This window comes from Hylobates moloch, unplaced genomic scaffold (genome assembly GCF_009828535.3).
Source record: "Hylobates moloch isolate HMO894 unplaced genomic scaffold, HMol_V3 SCAFFOLD_3, whole genome shotgun sequence".
In the NCBI taxonomy this organism is placed as follows: Eukaryota; Metazoa; Chordata; class Mammalia; order Primates; family Hylobatidae; genus Hylobates; species Hylobates moloch.
The window spans coordinates 57,859,935-57,885,805 of NW_026652278.1; positions in this window are offsets into that span (position 1 = coordinate 57,859,935).

Here is a 25,871-nt window from a genome sequence, read left to right on the forward strand (position 1 = left end):
TTAAAGTGATGAAAAGCTAATTTGTACACTGAAACTAAAACTAGTTCCCTAAATGTTAATGCCATAGACTTAAGTACCAGTAAGTTATTTACATTTCTTCTCAGGCTTGCCTTCCATAAATTTCTGTAATTTCAGTATTCTTATACCTCATTAGACTGAAGGAAAAGGACCAGTCTCAAAAAGCAACAGTTATGGTACCTGGGTAATGAATGGATTGACATTTGATCTGTTGCAGTATCTAAGGTAGTCTTCATTTTCTCCTTTTTATGATAAAGTTTCATTTGTTACATCATGGCAGTTTTAACTTTCTGTCTTTCACACAGATTTAAATATTACAAACCTAGTGCTTTTCTGAAAATGATTTATTCTTTAGTTGGGCACAGCTGGTAGTAGCTAACACATTGACTTGCCATTTTGATATATTGATTCTGCCTATTAGCATTATGAAACAGTAATATAAATCTTACTGGTATTTTATTTAAAATGAAACTTATTGGTATTTTATTAAACCTAAGAGGGCTATCTAGAGCAGAGCTTTGCAATTGGCATAATATGTAATTGCCCATTCCTATGTGTGAATGACGGGGTGCCACCATATAGATCCCTTTTGCCTTGAGTTGCTTGGAGCCTGGAGTGTTCAGGAAATCTGGAAGAGGTGAGAGAGAGAAGGGGACATCAAAAGCAGCCTTATAGTGTGTCATGAATTAATGTTTCATTGGATAAATATCATCATTTTCTCTGTGTGCCATGGAATGAAAGGTTTAGGAAGCACTGGTCAGGAGGATTTACCTCCAAAAGGGGAGATTGAGTCTGCCTAGTTGTTTCTCTTCTGTAGGACATAAGGCTTACTCATCCTTTTGGAACACACTGTGGCATGTCCCTTCAACTCGATTATTTTGTGTGACCCCTCCTGATGGACTCCAGGACCCTGTTTTGCCAGTTTTAATGGGTGTTTCTTATTCTTCTTATAATACATACCTATTTTCCTCAGAATTACATACAATTCTATTTATTCTTGCCTCCTGAAACAGAAAATAACAGGTAGTGAACTATAAATTATGGATTATTTCTTATTAAGAAGAGAAGCAAAATGTTTGTATTTAATTATATACCCTTAATTTATAAAACCAAAACAAAATTAAAACAGCCTATCATATTAACCATCTTTGTATTACAATGATGTTTTATTTTTATACACTTTTTGTCAACTTTACCTTTTTTGCATCACTAGAAACTAATAATTTTTCCTAGAGAGTTGCAATCTACTTTGATGAAACATTGTGTTACTCATTTTATCTTATCTATTTTGTTGAGTTCAACCTAGCTAAGGGAAGCCTCTTTAAGTTGACTCTTTTGCCTTTTGAACATTGCCTCTGGCATTTTATAAAAATATGCATGCTGTCTCAGACTCATCCTGACATTTCCCTGACCCCACGACATGGAATCAACTACCTTTTAAAGGCTCTTGGTGCCCTTTAGTGGAGAAAGTAAGAGAGAGTTTACATAGAATGTTGAACTTTGGTGTAGTATGTTTCTAAATGCTACTTTTCTTAGAGTATGTGGCTTTATTAATCCCTAATATTCCTTTCCACATTGACAAAAGCAACAACAACAACAACATCAACATCCTATGATCCAATTATCCCCACCACCACCAAAAATTAATATTGTTTGTAGGTCCTGCAAGCTTTTTTTCTTGAACAAATCTTTGACTTAGTATGTTCATCTTTTAAATAGGGATGATTCTTCAATGTAACAGGTAGTTGACAGGATTAAAGGAAATTTGAAAAGACACTGAAATGAAAACTATTTTTATTTTCTACTCCTACTATATTCTACTCATACGTGATCCTCTCAAGATTCCTAGGACACCCCTATGTTTCTCTATTTCCTTATCTTTGCTCTCCTGCTAACATGGCCTTTTTAAAATGTGTACCAGGCTCAGCTTAAAAGCAGCCTCCTTTGGGAGCATTCTGAGGTGTTCAGGCAGAATGAGTCCTTTCTTTGCCATGTTTCAGGAGTACCCCTGTAATTCTGCTTTTAAAATCATTGATTATGTGTATTTATTCACATGTCCTTCTCTCCTAATAAGGTAAGTTTGTGGAGGGCAGAGATCATATTTTGTTCATCTTTATATACAAAGATTTGCACATACTACCTTGTGTGAAGTAAAAAAGAGATGTTTACTGAATTGATTGTTGATTGGGTTAAATCACTCATTGATTGGGTTAGGTCACTGATTTTCTATTATCATGCAATTAAACAAACCCAAAGAGTTATTGACAGGAAGGATGAATAATTATTTCTAACACTAGAATTACTCTGATATGATCAGGCTCCTAAAATTGAAGTGTATGCTTCTTAAACTGTGGAACGGAATCACCTAAGACAGGGGTACCCAACCCCTGGGCCATGGACCGGCACTGGTCTGTGGCCTGTTAGGAACCGGGCCGCACAGCAGGAGGTGAGCGGTGGGCGAGGCAGCATTACCACCTGAGCTCTGCCTCCTGTCATATTAGCGGTGGCATTAGATTTCCACAGGAGCTGGAACCCTATTGTGAACTGCTCACATGAGGGATCTGGGTTGTGCCCCCCTTATGAGAATCTAACTAATGCCTGATGATCTGAGGTGAGATGTAACTGTTTCATCTTGAAACCATCTCCACTCCAACCCCTGTCCATGGGAAAAGTGTCTTCCGCAAAACCAGTCCCTGATGTCAAAAAGATTGGGGACTGCTGACCTAAGAGACTTGTGAAAAATGCAGGTACCAGACGCTACCCTAGACCTAGTAGCCTGAATCTCTGATGACAAGGCAGGCAATCTGCAGTTTTGACATTTTCTCAGGTGACTATTATACCCATCAATGTTTCAGAACCACTGCCTTGGAGAAATTCTGGCTCTTACCACACCCAATGCAGAGATCAATCCTAATTCAGAGGTCCCTGACCTTATGATAAGGTGTTTCTGATGTGAGGGTAGATACATCTCCCAGGATGAAAACCAAGGTGGGCATGATAAAGCTAGGAAGGAGGTCCTTTTTAATTCCTAGTACTATCTCATACTGACTAGTGAGCTTTTAGAATAAACCACTCATGGACCAATGATTCTGTCCATGCGACTTATGTGTACTGACATGGATGTGGGCTTTGGCTTCAGAGTGGGTAGATTTGATTTGGTTCCCAGAATTATCACATGCTGGCTGTATGACCAGATGCAGGTGAATAAGGCTCTCTGAGTTTCCATTTTTGTTTTCTCTAAAATGAAGATGTGAGAACCCCTTTCACTCACAAGATTATGGTAAAGACTGTGAGAGGCAATGACATACGTAAAAATGTTTTATTAAACCTCAAAATGGTCTCTGTTAATTATTTTCAGTGCATAGACCAACTTAAAAGGTTCACTTCTAGATCATGTGTTTGACAGCTCCCAGCTACTCATGGCTGATAAAGTGGACCCTGAGTGTCAACTTCACCATAGACCCAAATGGCATTTATGATGTGACTGGGGACAGATCCTGTTACTAGTCATGGAGCATGGTACGAGTAATCACTTGGTCCCTCAGGTCTTCAGCCATAAAATTAGAGTTGAGTTGTCCATTTACATAGATGAAAATGCGTCACACAGCCCATGCCACGGATAACTATCATGTCCATGTAAGTCACTAACGCTGCTCTGCTGTAAAGAGTACTAGAGCTCCACTTTTGCTAAATGCCAGGGAAAATGTATCATTCAATTCAGAAGTGGATATTGGGCACTTACAATATGTAAGGAGCTATATGGCTCAGAATAAACACCTTGAAAATTGAAATAAAGAAGGACATCTCATCTGTTGAATTAGAACTGACCATTTGTGATGGCTCAGATGCCCCCTTCTGCTGCAGAATGAGCTGAGGAACTACATTTTACCTCACTTAGTCACCTTCGTTATTCCTTTCTGCAGGCTCCAGAGTCCCCAGAATTGCACCTGCACAGATAGCCACTCAATATTTGTCGAACTGAATGTATACTCCTTATCCAAAAGAAGATCTTCATCTAAGACACCTTACACTGGTGAATGTGGTGGTTATAACGTAATACTTCCCTTTAAGACTCCAAGTTCCACATATAGCTTAGACAGAATCTCTTATTTGGATGGGTCCTTGACAATCTAGCATTTTCCAAAATGCATCCCATGGAACACTAATCCCGTGAGATACTCCTTGAAAGGGAGTGTTCTATTGTCAAATAACTTTAGGAAACATTGCCCACCTCCTCTTGGGAGGTCTCAGTGCAAAATGGCATATTAAAGGCTCTGAGAAGTCCTGCAGCAATCCTGTATTTTGTTTTTATTTTGAGAACCTGTTTTTAAAATTAATGTTTTTAATTGACAAATAAAAATTACATATATTTATCATGTCTAACATGTGTTTTGATATATGTATAGTTTGTGAAATGGCTAAATTAGGCTAATTAACATATGCATTACCTCACATATTTATCATTTTTCTGTGGTTGTGAGAACTCTTAAAATGTACTCTCAGCAATTTTCAAGAACACAATACATTGTTGTAGACTATGCTCGCCATGTTGAATGTTACATCTCTTGAACCTGTTCCTTCTGTCTCACTGAAATGTTAATCCTGTGACCATCTCCCCAGTCTCCCCTTCCTTACCAGTTCCTGGTCACCTCTATTTACTCTCTGCTTTTACGAGTTCGACTTCTTTAGATTCCACAAGAAAGTGGTATCGTGTGGTATCTGCCTTTCTGTGCCTGGCTTATTTCACCTAGTATAATGTCCTCCAGGTTTGAGAGCATGATAATATGTGACACAATTGGGTAAATTTTGCTCTTTCTTGTTGTGTCAGCTTCCTACACCTCTGCTGGTGTGACACAGGCTGTGCCTCCTGTAAGGGAGCCATCCCCTTTTAGGCTTTTAGTTGCCACTTTCTGCCTGTGACGTGTTTGTCTCTAGACAAACCTAACTCCCGACTGACTAATCTCATGGTGATACTGTGGCCTCTGGTTGCCCTTCAAGGTAAACGTTAAAAGTGTTTTTTTTTCTACAAATTAACTCATTTTTGAGTAGTCAATACGTTCTAATGTTTCGAACATCAAAAGGTAAGAAAAGAAGTTCAAAGAGAAGTTTCCTTCCCAACTACCCCAGGTGTTCAGTTCCCACTTTTTATCACCAACACCACTAGAAGTAATTACTACTTTTAATTTCTTCTTTAACCTTCCAGACTTAGGCATATCTGTGCTGATATATATCACACACACATAAGTGGTGTCCATTCTCATTTACAGAAATAGTGCTTATTATATACATTTTTTGAAGAGCAAAAATTATCATCAGCCTAAAAGATGTAAATTTCACAAAATTAGATTTATTTCCTTAATTTCCTCATCTGAAGAAAGATTTAAAAATATGTTTGTGGAAGGCTTTGAGCTTTGAGGTCTTGCATTTGGCAAACCAAGGTCTCCCATAGGACGAGAGGCCCCCAGCAGGACTAGTGGTATGTGTCAAGTTCTTGGATGAGCAAACCAAAGCACAAGGCCTCCTTTCAACCTTGCCATGGTAGAGATGTGGAGAGACCTCTGTGACTCCTCAGTGCTTCACTGCTGATATGAAATATGCATTCTGCAAAAGCAAGCTTTAAACATAAAAAAGCCAGGGGCAGTGGCTCAGCACTGTAATCTCAGCACTTTGGGAGGAGGTCAGGAGTTTCAGACCAGCCTGGACAATATAGCAAGACCCCATTTCTAAAAAAAAAAAATTAAAAAATTGGCCACATGCAGTGGTGCACACCTGTAGTCCCAGCTACTTGGGAGGCTGAGGTGGAAGAATTGCTTGAGTCTGGGAGTTTGAGGCTGCAGTGATGGCACCACCGCACTCCAGCACGGCGGATGACAGAGCCACGAGACCCTGACTCTAAAAAAAAAAAACAAAGAAACAGGCTGGGCATGGTGGGCTCATGTCTGTAATCCCAGCACTTTGGGTGGATGAGGCCAGTGGATCACTTGAGGTCAAGACTTCGAGACCAGCCTGGCCAACATGGTGAAACCCCATCTCTACTAAAAATACAAAAGTTAGCCGTGTGTGATGGCAGGCACCTGTAATCCCAGCTACACAGGAGGCTGAGGCAGGAGAACCACTTGAACCTAGAAGGCGGAGGTTGCAGTAAGCAGAGATGGGCGATAGAGCGAGACTGAATCAAGAGGAACCCAAAAAAACAAAAAAACCCAAAAACCCATACAATACAAAAGCAGATTTGCCAAATAGAAAATGTCAGTGTCATTAGAAGGCTAATAAGTAGGAGCCTAGGGAGAGGGAAAAGATAGCTACAGATGTCGCAGTGAGTGAAACTTTCTCAGCAACTGCTGCTTTTTTTCAATTTTAAAACCACGGAAGCAGAGACTTTGACCTGTCGTCAAGGCAGGATAGCAGAATGGTTCCGGGGATTTAAAGTCAGTCAGGACTGTTTTCATGTCTCAACTGTGCCACCTACTTTTTGTGTGCCCTTGGGCAAGTTACTTAATCTCTCTGTGCCTCAGTCTCATCATCTGTAAAACGGAAGCAATAGGAATACCTACCTCACAGGACTGTTGTGAAAGTTATGGGAGATGGTGCTTATAAGGAGCCTAGTCAAGAACTCGACTCACGCGGGTTAATATTTACTGAACAGAGGTAATTTTTAAGGGGATTTTGTTAGCCCATGCAAGTAACAATTCATTCGCTTGAAAGTTCAGACCGAGAGCAGGTTATTGAGTTTTTGGTTGTTGTAGAATTTTTGGTGGTTGTTATTTGTGCTCTTCTTTTGCTACTGCCTTAGAAGGTCCTAATTCATCCAGTATATTTGGAGCTAATTGTATTAATTGCTGAACAACAATTTCAGTTCCAGTGGGTGACAGAATCAAATTCTTTTACATTATCTTAGTCTCTGGAAGTGGGTTAGTGGACCAGAGTCATCTTGTTAATTCGCAGAAATGGCTGAGAGAGGGATCCATTCCAAATCTTATCCATTAACTCCATGGAAACCAGATTGAATCTATGTTCTTTACATAGAGTGGAAATGGTACTCGGGAAGTTCCACAGTCTGAAATCCAGCTCTATAATAAGAACCATGTTGCTGATGTCAGCAGCTAGGAAGCTGCAGGGTATTGAAAGTCTTTGGGACTCTAACATCCACTCGTATTTATAGCAATGTTGCTTTTTTACCCTTGAAATGACACATCGTCTTAGAATTTTAAAGAGAGTTTCAAATCTGAGCTGGCTGAGCCCATTTGCAAGCCCATGGAGGAGCTGTGCTATTGAAGAAGTAGCTGTCACCTTACAAATGAGGAATAGAGTTACATCAGAAACTACTCATCCACAAATTTCTTTAGAAGTAGGATCTTCAGACAGTTCTCAGACACTGGAGGAAGTCAAAGTCTTTGGAACCCACCACAATATAAGGGAAGGAGACAAATTCTTTCACGTGTGGCCAGTGAAATAACAGCTAACTGAACTTGACAAAATATCAAAACATTTCCAGGAAATATGCAAGATATGGATGACTAGCTACTAAATGTAGGTATACATGTCTCATTGTACATCCTGTGAGATAAATAGTATGAAAAAATAGTACTTAATATCTCTTTGGATGATTCTGTTCTGGAATCACCTAAATGACATGAAAATTGTCATCTGTTATGAATGAGAATAATAACCTCACAAAGTAATTTTTATCCTAAATTCAGATTCTGTCTGCTTTTCCCTCCCCTCTCTTTCCACATGCTGTAATGGGATAAATGATGTTTTCAATCAGGGAGGGATGGGAAAAATTAAGAAGCTTTAGGAAAAGTATATCCTGAATTTCCAAAAGCTGTCTAGGTCAGTAGAGAGTCTAGTCAGAAAGTGTATTCATCCTGCCTGGATGTTTCCATTGACGGCGGAAGGGAGGCAGGGACAGCTGAAGATGATTACACTTGTGACCCTTTCCCAGGGAGATCCTGAAGTTGAAGGTACTTTGGAGGCTCGCAGCTTGTTACCATTTTGCCTTTATTTCTCTGGGTAAGCAGTCATGCTGAATGAATTTGTGATTCACTTAATAAACACTTGGGGGAATGATTTCTTGCTTCCTCGAGCCATGTTTTTTATCTGGTCTACACCACCCTTCAAAATATGAAAGAAAAAAATATCCTTCATAAACCAAATGACTGTTTTTTCTCAATGTGGGTGAAGAATGTTTTCATTCTGTATGTGTTATGGAAAAGAATATGCAGGAGCAGGATGGCCACTAAATTCGGAGTCAGCCCTACCTGTAGGTGGGTGGGGGGTGGTTTGAAAAGTATAATAAAGTCTAGAAATGTAAGGTCATATTATTCCTCCTCTGTTTGGTGAGCCCATCAGACTCCATAATAGTCCTCAACTGGTGTCCCAAGAACACTGCTCCACAATTGAGAAAATACACTACCCAATCTCCTCAAGACTTGCTCACCTTAGACATGCATTCTTTCTCTTTCAAACCTTGTTGTGTAAAACTATAAAGTGTAATGACTGCATATTCTTTCTTACAAAAACAAAACAGGGAACTTATTTTCTGCTTATATTGAAGCTGAATGATTTGCTTCTCCCAGTCAGCTGAGCTCCTTCACTCAGGTGAGCTTCAGCCAACTTGGTCTGTATGCTCTTCAGGTGAAATGCCCAGATGGCCCAAATAACCAACTTCAACCAGTTATCCCAAGATTTTGCATGCAGAGGCTTCACCTTAAGTAAATCCTATAGCATATTAGTTATAAAATTTTATTGATTTTTAGCAGAAAAATTTCTGAGAACACAATTTTAGTTTTCATAGAAGGGCAATGTGCAATGTTTTCCCAATGTTCTGCGTAATGCAGCTTAATCTAGATTGTTGACAGAGTATACTGTATGTAAAAGGAAGATAGGTTCAAGTTCAAGTTCAGAGTTGTTGGTTTTACAGTAGTATTCTATTATGTATTTATATGCTTCTAAATATCACTAATCTTAGAGCAAACCAATTGTTTAAGGATACTATAGTATTGCCAAATAGCCAAACAATGTTTCACTATCGGCTATAGCATCCGAACTTTCCTCCAGAAATTCACATACTTATTTTACTTAAGACAATGAGAAGGAAAAATTAGAATGTTCCAAAATCATAAGACTCCTTTTGTGGGGAATGCATTGCTGACTGTGTCTGCAATAAGACATTTGCAGACCTGGCTTTCCTGTGCAGGGAATTTTATTGGCTTCACAGATACCTGTGTCAGTGCTGAAAGAGAACATCATACAACATGCATGCTTCGTGTGGCCATTTAAGCTTTATTTAAACAATCACAGTGAAGTGTTTTCAACTTAGCAACTGTAAAATGTATTACATATTTCCACTTAGATAGGTTTTGGTTTTGAAAGATGCTTAATTCGTCTCCTAGAACTTATCACTTTAGGCTTTGCTTTCCTTCATCTGTCTTCTATTACTAAGAACTCTTTTATTTTATTTCCTTCTATCCAGGATCTTTTTTCTCCTATTACAGCTTTCCCTTTTACCTCCTTGTTAGCCTAGTTATTCACTAGAATATTCCTCCAGTGTAGTTTTGTCCTAGATGTACAGTATAGAGTAGCAGGGATGGTGGTGATATTAGTTGTACATAACAAAGAATAATTTGTAATAATAACATTAGGTTGGCGCCATTACTTTAATGGCAAAACCTGCAATTATGTTTGCACCAACCTAATAATAGTAACAACAGCCCCTGTAGTGGAAATAGCTTGTATTTGTCTTCCTAGTGGACAATAGGAAAGCAAATACAAGCTATTTCCACTACAGGGGCTATTTCCCCATTTGGAGACTTGACATTCCCTTACTCTCAACCTGCATGGACCCCAAACCCAGTCCTGACCAACTAGAGCATTCCGTCCCCTAGCCACAGTGACTAACTCAGGGCTGGAAGTGTGATGCAACCAGGCAATGAAGCCCCATTCCAGGATCTTCAGAAAACTCTTGGGATCTCTTTCTCCTGTGGTTGCTCAGCTGTGAAGATGTCTCACCATTCGTCTTGCAGTCTCATGGGGACCGTCTGCCTGAAAATGAAACCAATCAGAGACTACAGAGCCAAGACTACAGAGCCAAGTGATTAGAGAGAACCCATAGTGAGGACCATAGATGAGCTCCTGGCCCAGATGCTGGGCCTTTTTTGCTTAAGTTAAGTTGAACTAGGCTTCTGTCACTTGCCACTAGAGGAAACCTCACTGATAAAGAGGTAACTGTGTCATTTATTGAGCACTGCTTGCATGCCAGGCACCAGAATAAGTACTTTAATAGACATAGTCTCATTTAATCCACACAACAGACCTGTATTTGCTGCAACTGTGTAGATGAGGAGACGGAGATTTGAAGAGGTTAAGTAATTCTGAGGCTATCCAGCTGGTACGGAACACCAGAGCCTCTGCACTGGTAATACTGATAAGGTTGAATTTAGCAAGATGGGCTTGGGACATTAACTCAGAAATATTCAGGCTGGAGGGCTGCCATTGGCTAGTCACTAGGGACCCGAAAGCATCAATTTAGGCATCCTGGAGCATCCATCGTCTTTGTGGAGCTGGTTTTGGCAGAGCTGGTCATAGATGAAATCAAAGCCAGGCAGGATTTTGCTTATGCAGCCATGGGGCCAGTTAGATCCTGGAATTCTCCATGGGGAACAAGAGTGAGGACAGTCAGTTCCAAGACTTCTGTGAAAAGACTGTATGTATATCAGGCTACATATAGTTCCTTAACTCCTGAGAGAATTAAGGGGCCTCCTTAGGGTCTTGAGCTAAGCCCAAATTGAGTTAAATAACTGGCGAGAAGATGAGGCAGAGGTTCACCCTAGAGTCCATCCCAACCAGCATTTGTGGCTTGCAATTGATTTGTCATGGTCTGGCCCAGGGCGAGGTGAGGTCATTGTGGTGAAGGTAAAAAATGATCCAAATGCATTCACCGTGCCAGGCCTGGGCCTGTTTGCCCGCGTATCTATTCCTTGCCCTTCCTCTGCTCTGCCTTGCTGTGGGGCTGACCCCTGTAGGCTGCCTTCCCCAGGCTCCTGTGTGAGATGGCTTCTGCCTGGTGCAGTCAACAACACGCACTGGTGAGGCATTGGCAGTGGGGAATGAGGGTAAGTTTGGGTGTTTCTCCCTCTCATTCTCTGCCTCAAACTCATTCTGCAGCAACAGCTGGGTCTCCTCCATAGCTCCAGATTCCACAGATCAGACCCACCCTGGTTCCACCTCTGCCTCCTCATCCCAGCCTCAGTGCCTCTGGAAATGCTGCTTTCAACCTAGGAACCATGGAGGGCCTCCTGCTGGTGCTCATCTCCGGGTCATTGGATTGTCCTTCCTTGGCATCTCAGATCTTCTATCACCTCTGTAACTAATTCCTGTTGGAAATGCTTGTAGCATTTCTTGTTTTCTTGGTTAGCCAAAGGCCCAAAATGCAACCCCTTCATGAGAGCAGCAATCCTACCTTTGAGCACCCTCCTGTAGTAGGTGCTTAAAAATAAGTAGGTTGCTTAGTTGGTTGATGGAACCTCTTGCCAGCCTAACTCATCCATTCGTATGTTCTGCTTTCACAGAACTGCTCAGTGGAATCAGAGATCCTGTTTTCAGCCTTGTTTTAGTGGGCTGGTCCTTTTGACTTCCTACTTACTCCTTTGCAGGCTGGTAGGAGCTGAGCAATAGGAGTCTTTCCTGAAAATCTTTCCATCTTCTCAGTAATCATATTAAGTATCTGATTTTGTGTAGGCTGGCCAGGGAAAACATACTTCCCTTTCCACTGAAGGCAAGGCATCTCATCATGACTCCTTGCTGCAATTGCTTTTTTTTTTAATTTAAGAGACAAGTCTGATTTACACTGAAAACGGTGGTTGTGGTTTTTGGACTTAGCATACTAATTCCCATTTAATGCAGCAAACTTCGGGGGTAGGTTTTCATCTGAATGGAGATGAGTCACCGTATTCTTCAACCATATATTGAAAAATAGCCACCGTTAGTTAAAAAACATTTCTTTTAAGCCATTTCTTCAGAGTAAAGTCAACCTGAATTCCTTGTTTGTGTGCCTGAGGGGGTCAGGAAATTCATCTTTAGCCTCAGCCTTACACATCTGCCCACCCTAGCCTCCAGAACTCCACATTTCCTATCCAAATCTTTCTTGTTGATTTATTTGAACATCCCTCAGGAAGGAACCCAGAAGCTTCCACTTGGGCATGTGGGGTCATCGGCGCAGCTGACTCGAGTTGGCTGAGCCAACAGTGCTACTTTGGTGGAGTGTTTTGTTGGCTGGATCATCTGCAATGGGGGTTGGCCAGCGCGGGAGAACTTGGGAGTGTCCACAGGAAGTGGATATTTCCTGACCAGCTCATCCCTTGCTGACTCTCCAGCATTTTCTTGTCTACAGCTACAACGTTTTGCCTTGTATGTTCCTGCCCAAGGCCTCTTGAGACAGTGGGTGTTTTTTTTTTCTTTTATTTTTCAACTTGTGCCAAATGTGTCAGGAGTTAAGTCCATAATACATATATATTGGCCCCACTCTTTTAGGAATGTGGCCTCTCTGTTTCTGACACAGGCTGCTGCACAGTAACCATATGTGTCTGAAAGCTCAACCCTTTAGACAATTTTGTCTTGGTGCTTCTGTAGAAATGACAGCCTCATTAAGAAGACAGTGATGAGACAGGCTGATAAACTCTCCCCTTCCTGTGACCTAAATAAGAATACAACAAGAGTGAGAGCCATCTAGATTGGATGTCCAAGAAGAGGAGTAAAAGGCAGCACCCTTTAGTCTCTTGCTTAGTACCCAGCACTGGCTTCCACTTCACTTCAGACTAGGCTGTCTAGATGGGGCCATGGGGCCACTACATCTGTCTAAAGAGGTTGTGCACTGCTCAGGAAGCACCATTCCCATAAACTCTGATGTTATGTGGTGTGTAATCCACCCAACTGTGCATGGTGGCCTTGTTGTGAAAGTGAGACTTCCCTAGTTATCCTTGCTACATCTAGACCTAAAAGGTCTCTCTCCAGCTTTCTCTTTGTGCAAACTTTTTCTTGCCTTAAAAAAAGAGGGAGTGAGTCTTACCTCAGAAAGCTTTTATGAGACCGAATGAGCTGGCAAAAAAGGGACTTGTATTACTTGGAAAAAAAGTCTTCTCCAAAGACAATGTAGTATTATTTTTTAAAGTTGGCAGTAATAAAATTACTCCTTGGGAATGAAAAATTTACCCATATGAGCTGAACTAACTTATTCCATGTGCTGGGATGACCACAGATATTAGCAAGGCCTAATGCGGCCTGGGGTCCCCAACAAAGAAGCTGACTTCAAATCAACCATGCTTTGGAAACTTAGGGATTGTAAGTAGCCTTCAAATTATTATTACTTCTCTGTACTAATACGATTCTTGAGTCAAGAATTGTAACATTCATTATTCTTTGAGTCATCCTCATCAGGAAAAAGAGGAAGCACTGGGGAAAATACTGTAGATTACAAGGGAAGATTGTCTTCAAGTTTCAGGTGGATTCGGAGAGAAGGGACGGAGGAGCAGCTCAAAGAAAAGGAAACTCATGGAACCAGTGATGAAGCCAGAGAGGGTTTTTCTGGGGAGGGGCAAACAGATTGGGCTTGAAGGGGGCAGGGTCTGAGAGCTTAGAAACAGACCCGATGGACGTGAGAAATTGCACAGACAAGGAAAAAGTTTGTTACATTAGTAGGATAAACAGTTGACTGGAATGGAGACTGTGCATTTGGGGAATGAGAGATAGTGGATTGGTGAGGTAGAATCATGATAGACCACAGACCACAGAGGGCTATGAAAGCACTTTGGGGACTTCCCAGTGCTCAGAACCCATGGAATGCAAACTTTCCATGGCCTTCAAACCAAGTATGTGGGGAAAACCCTATTCTTTCACCCAGGTCACAGCCTTAGAGAATCTAAAACTTTTTTTCCCTGCACAGTCTGGTGCTTCTCTCTATATACATAATTTCCCATGTGGGAACACACACTGCTTTGCCAAATAAATAGTCCCTTCCTATTCAGACTGGAATTTGTTTTTGAAAATTTGTTTGTCTCCCAGCAAAGAAAACAAATAGACCATCCTAAAACTGGCATCCTTCAAATTAGGAACCAAAGCAAGTGGTTGTAAAGCAAAGTATTTGTCATTGATAATTAGCACTGACAGCAAAGTTTGTTGTTTTTAAAGCTTAAGTCTTGAAATTCTTTTCAAGTGGTATTAAACATTTAGTCTGAACACAGACTTCCCCAAGACACAGGGGTTAATTTTCTGAATTATCACCTGACTCGGGAGCTAGCCAGTGCACCATCAGTAGCCATTAGGCATTGACTTCATCATGACCAATCTATCTTGGAGCTGGACAGAAGCTCAATTAACAAGACTTCCTTTCTTTAAATGCAATTTAGCAATTACCTTTCTTCTCTCACTTGAACTTTCTCTTTGAATCTTATTCCAATCCCAGCATATTGGAGTTATTCTTCTAAACTAACAAACACAAACACAAATGAACCTAATAGCAAATCCCTTCCAAAGATGTTAGGAAACTAAGATTTTCTCCAACTCATGACTCCAGAAAGAGAGGAAGAGAGAATACAGCAAGCTGGAGATATCACCCTCATAGAAGCCAAGAGATAGGGAGGTGATGCTACACAGATGAAAGTAGTGCATAAGTGGCATTGGCTGGAAGAGAGAAAAGCCCACTAGGCGATAAGGCAATGAATTCAGAGAGGTGGGTCAGAATCAAAGGGACGGAGCCTAATGAATAGTCTTATCTTCCTGGAGATGAAACAGCTGTAGCCTTTGGGAAGGGAATGACATAGGAAAATCAGTGTCTGAGAAAACTTATTCCCAGAGAAGTGGGGAAGCTCAGGCTATGACTTCAAGAATTGGAGAGATTTTGAAGCCAGTATAACTGGGGATTAACCCAAGACTCAAATCCAGTACTTGACAGCAGGCCAGACTGAGAAAGGCTCCTAACATTATCTAAAGGTCTCATAGCATTTTAGAACTAGAATGACCATACTGGAAAAAACTGTTCCGTGGTATCAGTCAGCATTTGGGATTGCTTTACCCAATATAAGTGATGAGATATTCACATCAGAGAAGCATATGTCTTCTCCCTGCCTCCCCCCAAAACTCTTCCTCTCCATCTTCCTGATGTCATATCCTGGCATCCTAACAGGGGTGGGGGGATTATATAACTGTCTGAAGTAGTGCAGAACATGAAACAATAAATAAGCTATGTAAATTGCAAAACATGAGTCATGATTGTCTTTGTTCTGTATCTTTATAAATGTATTTTTTTAATTACATATTTTTTCCTCATCATAGATGTCTAAAACCAAACCAAACAACAAAAAAAATCTAAGTGCCCTCTCATGGAGAAACCTATTTTATTACATCAGATTATGCCTAGGCAACTGCTACTGAAATTATAGTGAACATTTTTTGAGAGTCCATTGTGTGTCAGGCACTCAAAACTACCTAGTTCTAACCTTATTTTAGAGATGAGAAAACCAAAAATAGAGAGGTTAAGTGATTTATCCATCATTGTCTAGTTAGTAATTGTCAGAGCCAAGATTTGAATTTTCAGCTACTTGTGTCCAAAGTCCATTCTTTTACCCATTACACTGTACCTTCTCCCGAGTCTTCCCTGAGAAGAGAACTCTCAAGGGACTCAGCTAAAGCAAGCCTGAAGTTGGCCACCCGCCCTACTACCTGCCACTCTCCTGGCTGACACTCCTGTGTTACAAATGGAAACTTTCTCCAAGTCTCTAGGTGTTACTAGGCTCTTCCTCTCCTCTGCTCACATTCCGGTCTTTAAAGAATAAATCTTAAAGCTCCTAGGCCCAACCTACAACCCACTCTTGATAAGTAAAGAAAGATATTAAAACATAAAACAGCAGCAGGGCCTAGGGAAGACTGAAAGCTATTTATACTCATAATAACTCTGTAAAAGATCTATTTCCACACCATTTTGAGGCACAAAGAATGAAACCAAAACTTTGATAGATATGTAGATGATGAAATGGGCTGAGGTTAATCCTGAAATTAGGCATTTGAAAATCTTATGGGAGAAGTGTTCTTCTGAGCCACTAGTCCTCAATCGTGTATTTTAAGTACTTTCTTCCCTCCAAAGAAAAGAGTTAAGTTCCGGGGATAAATATATCGTTTAAATCAGACCTGTGCTACGTGATAGAGGTACAGTGACAAAAACAACATGCCCTTTACCAGCTTACAGACTGATTAAAGAAGAGAATGCAAGAATGTAAAAGGTCAGCTCTAAGGTTTGCTTGAAAATAAATACTTTTATCAAATCATAAAATGATATGATCATTTCAATAGGTATAGGGAAAATATTCAATAAAAATTTATATCCATTTATATAAGAAACAAAATAAGAAATAACTCTTGAGAAACAGGAATGAAAAGAAACTTGCCTTATTTATAAAAAACAGCTACCAAACCCATCAAAAATCATATTTAATTCTGAAATTTTATAGACATTCTTATTTCGCTTAGCAATAAGAAAAGAATGCCTCCTACCACAGCTGCTCTTCAACATTGACTTAGCAGTCTTATTACATAAATAAGGAAAGTAAAAAACACAGGAAGGTAATAAAAGAAGTTGTAAAAGAAATGATAAGATTTGAAAGAAAGAGATTACTGTCATTATTTGTAGCCTATTTGATAATTTACATTAAAAAGTTGAATCAATGGACAAACTTTTGTAAATAATAAAAGAGTTCAGCAAGGTAACGGAATACAAAACCAAAACAAAAATTTAATAATAGTATTCGGCAATTGTAAAACAAGCACTTCATGCATTTCAAAGCACTCACGGATGTTTTCTCGTTTACAAAAGCTCACAAAAATCCCGTGAGTTTAATACATCATCATCATTATCAGCAGCAGCAGTGCATTGACTCCATTTGACAAATGTGTACGCAAATCAGAGAAATTTCATTTTTCTCTTTTTAAAAGCAGGGGTATCAATTAACACGTGGTGATATTCAAATGTTTTGTATTACCGTTCTGAGTTTTGACAAACATATAATCATATAAGAGCCACCACAGTCAAGATATGGAACAGATCCATCGTGTCTAAATTAAGATCTTCTGAGGCCTCTTTGTAGTCAGCTCCTGCCCTGCTCCCCAAGCCCCTGATAACTACTAATAGATTCAATCCTACAGTTCTCTTTCTTTCCTTTAAAAAACAAAAACTTTAGCCTGCATATAAATGAAATCAAACTGCATGTAGCCTTTTGTATTTGAATTTTTTGTTAGCATGATGCATTTGAGAATCATCTGTGTTATAGCATGTAAAAGTGGCTAGTTTATTTTTATTGCTAAAATTTATTTGTTTGTTTGTATTCCATTGTGTGATGCCCTGAAGTATGTCTAACCATTCACCAGCTGAAGAACATTACACTGTTTCTAAATATTGGTGATTATGAACAAAGCTACATAAACATTTGTATACATGTTTTTGTAGGAATACATATTTTCATTTCTGTTGAGTAAATGCCCAGGAGGGATTGCAGGGTCAAATGGTAAGTGTGTTCTTATCTTTATAAAAAACAGCCAGTGTTTTCCAAAATGATTGTACCATTCTCTGTTCCCACCAGGAATGTACAAAAGTTCAAGTTGCTTTGCATCTTTGCCAACACTTGGTATTGTCAGACTTTTTAACTTTAGCATCCAAATAGTTGCGTATCTCATTGTGGTTTTAATTTTCACTTCCCTGATGACTAATGGTATTAAGCACATTTTCATGTGCATATTTGCCATATGTATAACTTGTTTGATGAAGAAAGAAGAGATGGTTGGAAAAATACCTGTTCAACTTTTAACTCATTTTTAAAAAGTGGGTTGTTTTCTTATTATCGAGTTGTAAGAGTTCTTTATATATTCTGAATAGAAGTCCTTTATCAGATATATGTTTTATAAATATTTCTTCCAATCTGTGGTTTATGTTTTCATTCTGTTAACAGTGTCTTTTATAGAGCAAAAGCTTTTAATATTATGATGTCCAATTTATTATTTTTTCTTTTATGAATTGGGCTTTTGGTGTTATATTAAAAAATCTTTTAATATAAGTCATGAAGATTTTTCTAAGAGTTTATGACTGTTTCCTGATGAAACTAGCCCTAAAAATTAAATTCTCTGTGCCTTTGCTCATTATTCTGTTCCATCACATCATGATCCCAAAAGGTAAGTTTCAAAGGTTAAGGAATAAAAACATAATTACGATGTTGTCTACACAGGGCTATGCCATTTAGAAGTTAATTTTTCTCCATACTTCCCATATATGTTGTTTTTGCCTCAACAACTAAAGTGAATTTCTTGAGAGCAGGACCAGATTTTATAATGACTACAATGCCTAACAGTGTTGGATTAGTGGGAGACATCCAACAGACCCAATCCTGCAGCAGACATCATTCACTGACTCAAGGAAGCATTCCAGACTCTCCTCATTCTGCTAACCCAGAGATCCAGTTGCTCCTTCAGCTGGATCAGAGGCTACACCAGGAGGCTGCTCTACTCTCTTGGATGGGGGCCACTATCTAAGGAGCCAGCGTATTCCAGATGATGCTAAGCACTCAGTAGTCACTTGCTCTCAAGTCAACCTATTCTTCACAGCAACAAGCAAAAAAGCAAACAGAAACAGATTTACAAAGAACTCTAGGAACTTGAGACACTGGAAAAACATAACACAAATTGTGAGGAAGCTAATACATCAGCTACACCTGGTAGAAATGAAAGGGGGGCAAATAAGAGTTTCCATGTAAGTATCATTGGAATACATGGCCAAATTGGAAGTTCAATAAATTTTCCTAAAAGTATTCCATGAGTCACTGTTACAACTTGGATTAGAACTCAAAACTTCCTATTCTGAGCCTGATAAGTCATCAGAACCGTGGACGTCTGCTCTGGGGCTCACAAATCCTTCTGTGACGTAACTGCTAAGGAAATGAGCTCTGACATTACACAACTTGGGTGTGTTGGGCTGTTGTTATCTCACTCAGCAAAGAAAAGGTGAGCAAATATTTTCATTTAGGGAGAGAAGACAGAAGGTAAATAATGTATAGTAATGGTGTCTTTGGCAGGGAGTGGGTAGGAAGAAGACACATCATCCTCTTGGGAAACATGGTATATCAAGACAATAAACTAGAGAAGACAGAATAGAACAAGCTTCCACATTTAAAACAGAAACTAAACCATGGGAGAAAGGCAGAATTGGGAACCATTTTATTCAAAATGGGGTTTCCCATCTAGAATGGCTTTATATTTCATCAATGAGGGAGCATGGCTCTAAAATGCTTTAGAGAGACAGGGGTTACTGAGAAGGGATTTCTAAATAGATACACACTTGTAAGAGTAAAGACTTTCTAAATAGATAGACACCTTACAAGATTAAATGTAAGGTATGTCATAGCTGACATTCTGTTATTACTAAAATTGATATGGTTTGTCATGTGAAAGTAAATTTTCAAACAGAATAGAATTGGAACCATAATGTTAACACACTGAGGAAGGAAATGAGAACTATGCACTCAATGTTATGTGGGTTAATATTGGGATGACTCATATGGAAATTGTTTTGTAGTTTAGAAATGGCCAAATATTTGCAATTTTATATGGTTAAATCTAATTCTGAACCAGGGTTCAAGCTTAATGATCAGTTTTCTAGCTACGGTATATTTCTAGTTGATATTCATGTTCCTGACCGAAGTCCTTCCTGGTGGTTCCAATTGTGAGTGACTCACAGGGTACTTTCCCTCCAGTTCAGTTCAGGGTCTACAGTGGCCCCTGGTTCCCTCAACTGTCATTGTTATCCTCTTCAAATATTGACAGCACAAGAATAGCCATGATGGCAGATGAAGTTAGCACCTCATCTAAACTGAGCTTCTCAAACATGTCCAATTGTATTACTTCCTTGATTCTAAAGAGACTAAATATCATTATTTTTAGCCGTCAAATGTTTTTAGTTTATTAAACAAGGTATCACCTCTGGAAGTCACCAAAGAATAGAGACCACAAAATGTATTTGTTATCTTCCATCTAAGCAGAGGTGTATGCATTAACTTCAATTGATTCATTTAATATATTATTGAGCAACTATCACATGCCCAGGACTGTACCTGACACTGTGGGGATTCCAACAGTGTTCAATTTACATGCAGGGAGACAAACAAGATATATATATCTACATGCACTAAATTACATGAGTAGAAACTTCACTAGGAATGCAATGTGTCTGAGAAGTCATGGTGTAATCATGGCTTAAATGCTAAAAGATTTGTGCAGATAGTGCTTTGAATTTAGGAGGATAGTTCCGGGACTAGAGAAGTCTAGAGGTAGAATTTTTGTAGGGTTTGAAGGAAGGGTAGCATTTAGAGAAGAGGAAACCAGAGAAAAGACAGTCTATGTAGAAGCTACAAGATCAACAAAAGCATGGTGCCAGGATAGTTTGTGGGGATCATGAGTAAGAGTGCCTATTATTTATTCCATGGACACTCAGGTGTAATCCATCATGGAGCAGTCAAATATAAACCATGGCTACCTTTATTGTTAATTAATGGAAAAGCCCACAAACGCAGAGAAAAGCAAATCTTTCTTTTTTCTTCTCTTCCCACCTCTTCTGCTTGCATCTCCTCACTCTCCCTTGGAGCTGGGGCTGGGTGATGGTATTTAAATTACACCACCTCAATATTTTTGTCAGTGATTCCAAGTGGAAGAGCAGAAGCAAAAACCGACGTTCAAACCAAATAACTGCCATTTTGATCATCTTTCAAAAGTACAAGATTTTAAGTGTTTAAAATGTAGCATTCATGATAGATAATTACATTGGTAAGTCTAACTTTTAACAGTTAAACATTTTAAATTTAACTATTAATTTAACTTAAATAGTTTATTAACTGTAAACAGTTAAACTTTTAAATGCAAGGTACTAATATAATAGTTTCAAAGAAGGCTCTGAAGGACTAGGCCTATTATTACTTTGCCTTCATCTCAGAAGTTTTAGCTCTTGGTGGTTAGTGACTTCATGGGGAAATCTCTCCAGGGTATTTTTATTTTAAGAGAAGTCATGAAGGAGAGGACAAGGCTTTACCCAAAAGAGTTAATTTCTCATAGTGAAATTTTAAGCCTTGGGGCACCTAAGTGGGAGAGATGGTTTAGGACAAAGAAGTCTTTCAAATATCACTGTAGTTCATATAACTACTTTTTGGCCCAGAAGTGAGGTTAATCCTACCAGTGATGATAATGGACAGACAGAGGCCCCTTCTCCTGCTTTCTCACACTTAAAAGAGCCGTGTGATATTGTTTGGCTGTGCCCCCACCCAAATCTCATCTTGAATTGTAGTTCCCATAATCCCCATGTGCCATGGGAGGGACCCGATGGGAGATAATTGAACCACGGGGGCGGTTACCCTCATGCTGTTCTCATGATAGTGAGTGAGTTCTCATGAGATCTGATGGATTTATAAGGGGCTTTCCCCCACCTTCACTCGGTACTTCTCTCATTCTTCTCCTTCCTGCCACCATGTGAAGAAGGATGTGCTTGCTTCCCCTTCTGCCATGATTGTAAACTTTCTGAGACCTCCTCAGCCCTGCGGAACTGTGAGTCAATTAAACCTCTTTCCTTTATAAATTACCCAGTCTCAGGTATTTCTTCATAGCAGTGTGAGAACGGACTAATATACAGTGCCATCCAGAACCTCCATTAGACTCTGCACAAGTTTGGTGGCTATTGAAATATTAGAATTCTGAGACCCAGATTCTTCGTGGAGAAAATCACTTGGTAGGTGAGAAAATCATAGACACAGTTTAAGCATCACTTTATAGTGACAGTATCCATGAGTCGGATGCTGGGATGACGTGGAAAGGCAGCAGCCTGGTGCCACAGCTGCCCTCGCACTAATGTGCATTCATCCGTGCACAGTGCAAGACTGTTTGCGCCAAGGCTATGATTAGATGAGTGGAACTTTTTCCTGTTGTCACAGAATTGTCCCAAACAGCAAGTGCTCAGTATCCCTCCTTCTAAAGACAGTGGCTGGAATTTGGAGCCAGATACATCCCCTCCATTTATTAAATATCCCTGGAGCTAGCCCTTCCGTTATCAACTACACTCACACACAGACACCCGAACCCTGCAGTCAGCCCTTCGGTTATCAACTACACTCACACACAGACACCCGAACCCTGCAGTCCATTTCTTATGGGAAGGGTTGTAGGAAAGGGAGAGAGAATCAGCAAGGGTCTCAGCTCGGCCCTGCAATAATCTGAGGGTTTTCATACCAAAGCCTTGTAGGGGCATCATCTATGTGAGAGACCATTCCCTTGACTCCACTAGATTCACCCAAGGTGTTATTAAAGGACAGGAAATGGAGTTAAAGAGACCACAATTAATTATGGTGATCAGAAAAAATACTATCATTTTATGTTAATTCATTATAAGAATTAAGATGGACCAATAAACTGGTTGCAGTCATAAATCTGTCATTTCACATTTTTTTACATCCATATCATATACTAGCTAAATAACACCCCTGAAACAATTCAAATGCAATTTTATATTTATTTACCCATTTCTTATTGAGGTAAGAACACTTAGCAGGTGATCTATCCTCTTAACAAACTTTTATGTGTGTAATACAGTATTGTCAGCTATACCAAATGAAATTTTTGCTCAGAACAGTATGAAGTAGCCTTTTTTTTCTTTTTTTGAGACAAAGCCTTACCACTCTGTACCACTCTGTCACCCAGGCTGGAGTGCAGTGGTGCCATCACAGCTTACTGCAGCCTGCACCTCTCTGGCTCAAGCAACCCTCTCACCTCAGCCCTCTGAGTAGCTGGGACTACAGGCATGCGCCACCACACCCAGCTCATTTTTGTGTTTTTTTGTAGAGACTGAGTTTTGCCGTGTTGCTCAGGCTGGTCTCGAACTCCTGGGCTCAAGTGATCCATCTGCTTTGGCCTACCAAAGGGCTGGGATTACAGGCGTGAAACATCACAGCAGGCCAACATGCAGTAACCTCTTTAACATTAATCATTAGGGCCTCCCTGATCTCTTTCCCCTTAACAAAGCCTCTCCTGGGTTCCTTCATTTATACCTAGGTATAAATGACTTAAAAAGCTAATATTAATGCTTTGAGCATTCAGAGGATTGCAAAGACTCACTAGACCTGTCTAATTGCTTTGGAATCCCTAATTATAGGCACTCACTGACTTCCTCATGGTCATTTCCAGCCTTGAGGGCAGTCAGCAAGTCTGAGTAATGCCTGTCAGAGCCACTGGGTGGCACTGGCAGGCCTGAGATGTGGGCAAGAGGGAGGAAGAAAGAAAGGAAAGGAGGCCAGGAGAGAGTCAAGGAGGAAGGGGAGGCAAGAGAGGGAGAGAGATTTTTTTAAAACAAGGGAGAGAGAAAGAAAGCAGAGAAAGAAAGACTAGGCCGCAGGGAACTGCTTTGCATGGCCTTGTATAGCCTCTATGGTTACCAGTGACACAGACCTACAGTTTAATTTAGTACTTCCCAGCTGGGACCTGAGCGTGGGGTACTCATCTGCCTATTCCCAGTACCTAGCGGGGTGCCTGGCTCTGGGCTGATGCTCTGGGTCTGTGGACTGGTGGAATGAATGCTGCTGCCCCTCTAGGAAGCGGTCCTCAAATGGAAAGCTTGAGGCAGTGTGGTCTGAATGCTCCATCCTAGTGTTTTGGGATGACTTAGTTGAAAATTCAAGAGGCAATGCCTTATGAGGAAACAAGGGAGGAATATTGGCACACACAGAGGTTAAGATTTTCCAAGGGTCAATTCATTCTGTCAAGAACTAATAGTAAATATTTCAGTCTTAGCAAGTCACACAGCCTCTGTCACAGCTACTGACAGAGAGCCACTGACAATATGTAAATGGTTGGTGTGGCCGTGTGCCAATAAAATTTTCAAAAACTGACAATAGGTCAAATTTGGCCTGTGGATTGCTAACCCTCCATGGCTTGAGTTCTAAGATAATCTTTCTGATTTCTCTTACCTTGCTCTTTCATCCTCTGATTCAATACCACTCTTTTGGTACACGACTATTTGCTTATTGGTTTCTCTGAGAATCTGTGTGGACTGCTTGATCTTGCACTGTAAACTCCTTGAGAAATTCTGAGTGCCCGTAGATGACTTCAAGCACCATCAGTATTCCTGTCTGATCATATTCAAGCGCTATCACAGGGAGTACTCATAGAGAAGGTCCTTAGCTTTGAGGATCTCATTATGTGTGTCTTCTGAAGATTCCACAAAGGCCTAGATTTAGCCACAAAGATGATTGATGCCAAGTTGTAGAACATGAAGTCTTGGGAAAATTATACAGTTCTGGATGCAGTGAACTAGATTCATACCAGCTTGAGAAAGGTCAGTTCCAACTCAAACCATGAAGTGGTGAAATTTGTCTTTGGACTCTTCCAGCCACACATACTCCACTCCTTATCCTCCAGTACTCAGTGACCTGTTTCCCTTACCCACTCTCACTCCCATCAGTGCCTTACGTCTTCACTTTACTAAAATGAAAACGACTAATGGCAGATTAAAATCTGCCATCCCGTTGAGGTATGCTCACATTTTCATAAGGTTGAGAGCATTTTAAGAAAGTGACACAGTACTAATGATAGGATTTTGTACCTCCTGGTGGTGATTTTGACCTGAAAGTACATTCTACTTTAAACATGTCAGTAGGAAAATCCAGGAGAAGTATTGTGAGTAGGGCCAGTGGAAACAGCCCCTTGCATCTGCAGAATTCCATGGATTAGGACGTGAATAGTGCGTTTTGGAGCTGTGCAACACAGTGGTGACCCATGTAGTGGGTTCTCTTGTGTGAATGTGTCAGTATCTAAGAGAGAGAGAGACTAGTTCTCTCAAGGAATAAGCAACTGAAATGTGGATTTATATTTTTGAGTTTTCTTTCTAGGACAATGAAGGAAATGGACATAGTTGATATTTTTACACGACAAATAAAATTAAACACCCTGGAAGAGATGAAAATGTGTTTCCTTCAGAGAAAACGTTGCTCACATAGGTGATCATGACTAGGTGTGTTAGAGGCCTCTTATGTGCTTCCAGATCTCTGTGGCAGCACCTCCAGATCCTACAGCAGAAACCAGTTTCTTTGTGGTTTGGAGGAGCCTCCTGCAGGTGCAATGAGACAGCTCTATGGTGATACTTCTCAGTGCCTCTTTGACCTGCAAGTGGAAGGTTCACTTCCGGACTCATATATGGGTAACATGGAAATGTGGAGCCCCCTTGACCAATAGGGGATAGAATCCAATGGATAAATCTTCCTTCTGCCCTCCATGCAGATGGTTCTGAGACCATGTTTTATAAGACTTTTCATATGGCCCTGCGGGGAGCAAGCACCAGTCGCCCATACCAGGGTCCAGTTCTCAAAAGAATCCTGGTGTCGACTCTCCTCTTGTTCAGAGGCAAAGTTGCATGCTAGTTAAAACATTATACTCTTCAATCACAGTCCTCAGAGCATTTTCACTGTGTGCAAAGCATTTTTATATACAGGATCTCAAAGACAAAGTTAATCTGCGATGCCCTTCATTTCCCTTCTCAACTGCTCACTCTCGACCTAGGTGTCAGCATCCTCTATTACTCCCGCACACACTCCCACCGCCACCCACCCACCCCGTGGCCAATTTGTCTATTATGAACATGGACAGTTCTCATCCTACTCAATGCCTCTTTCCAGCTGGGATTGGCCCACTAGCAGCCCCCTAGTAAGGGAATCAGATCAGTCCAAGGCAACATCTGGCCCAAGGGTGGCCCATGCATGAGCTAGTTATAGCTTGTTGTGTGGCCCATTAGGTGG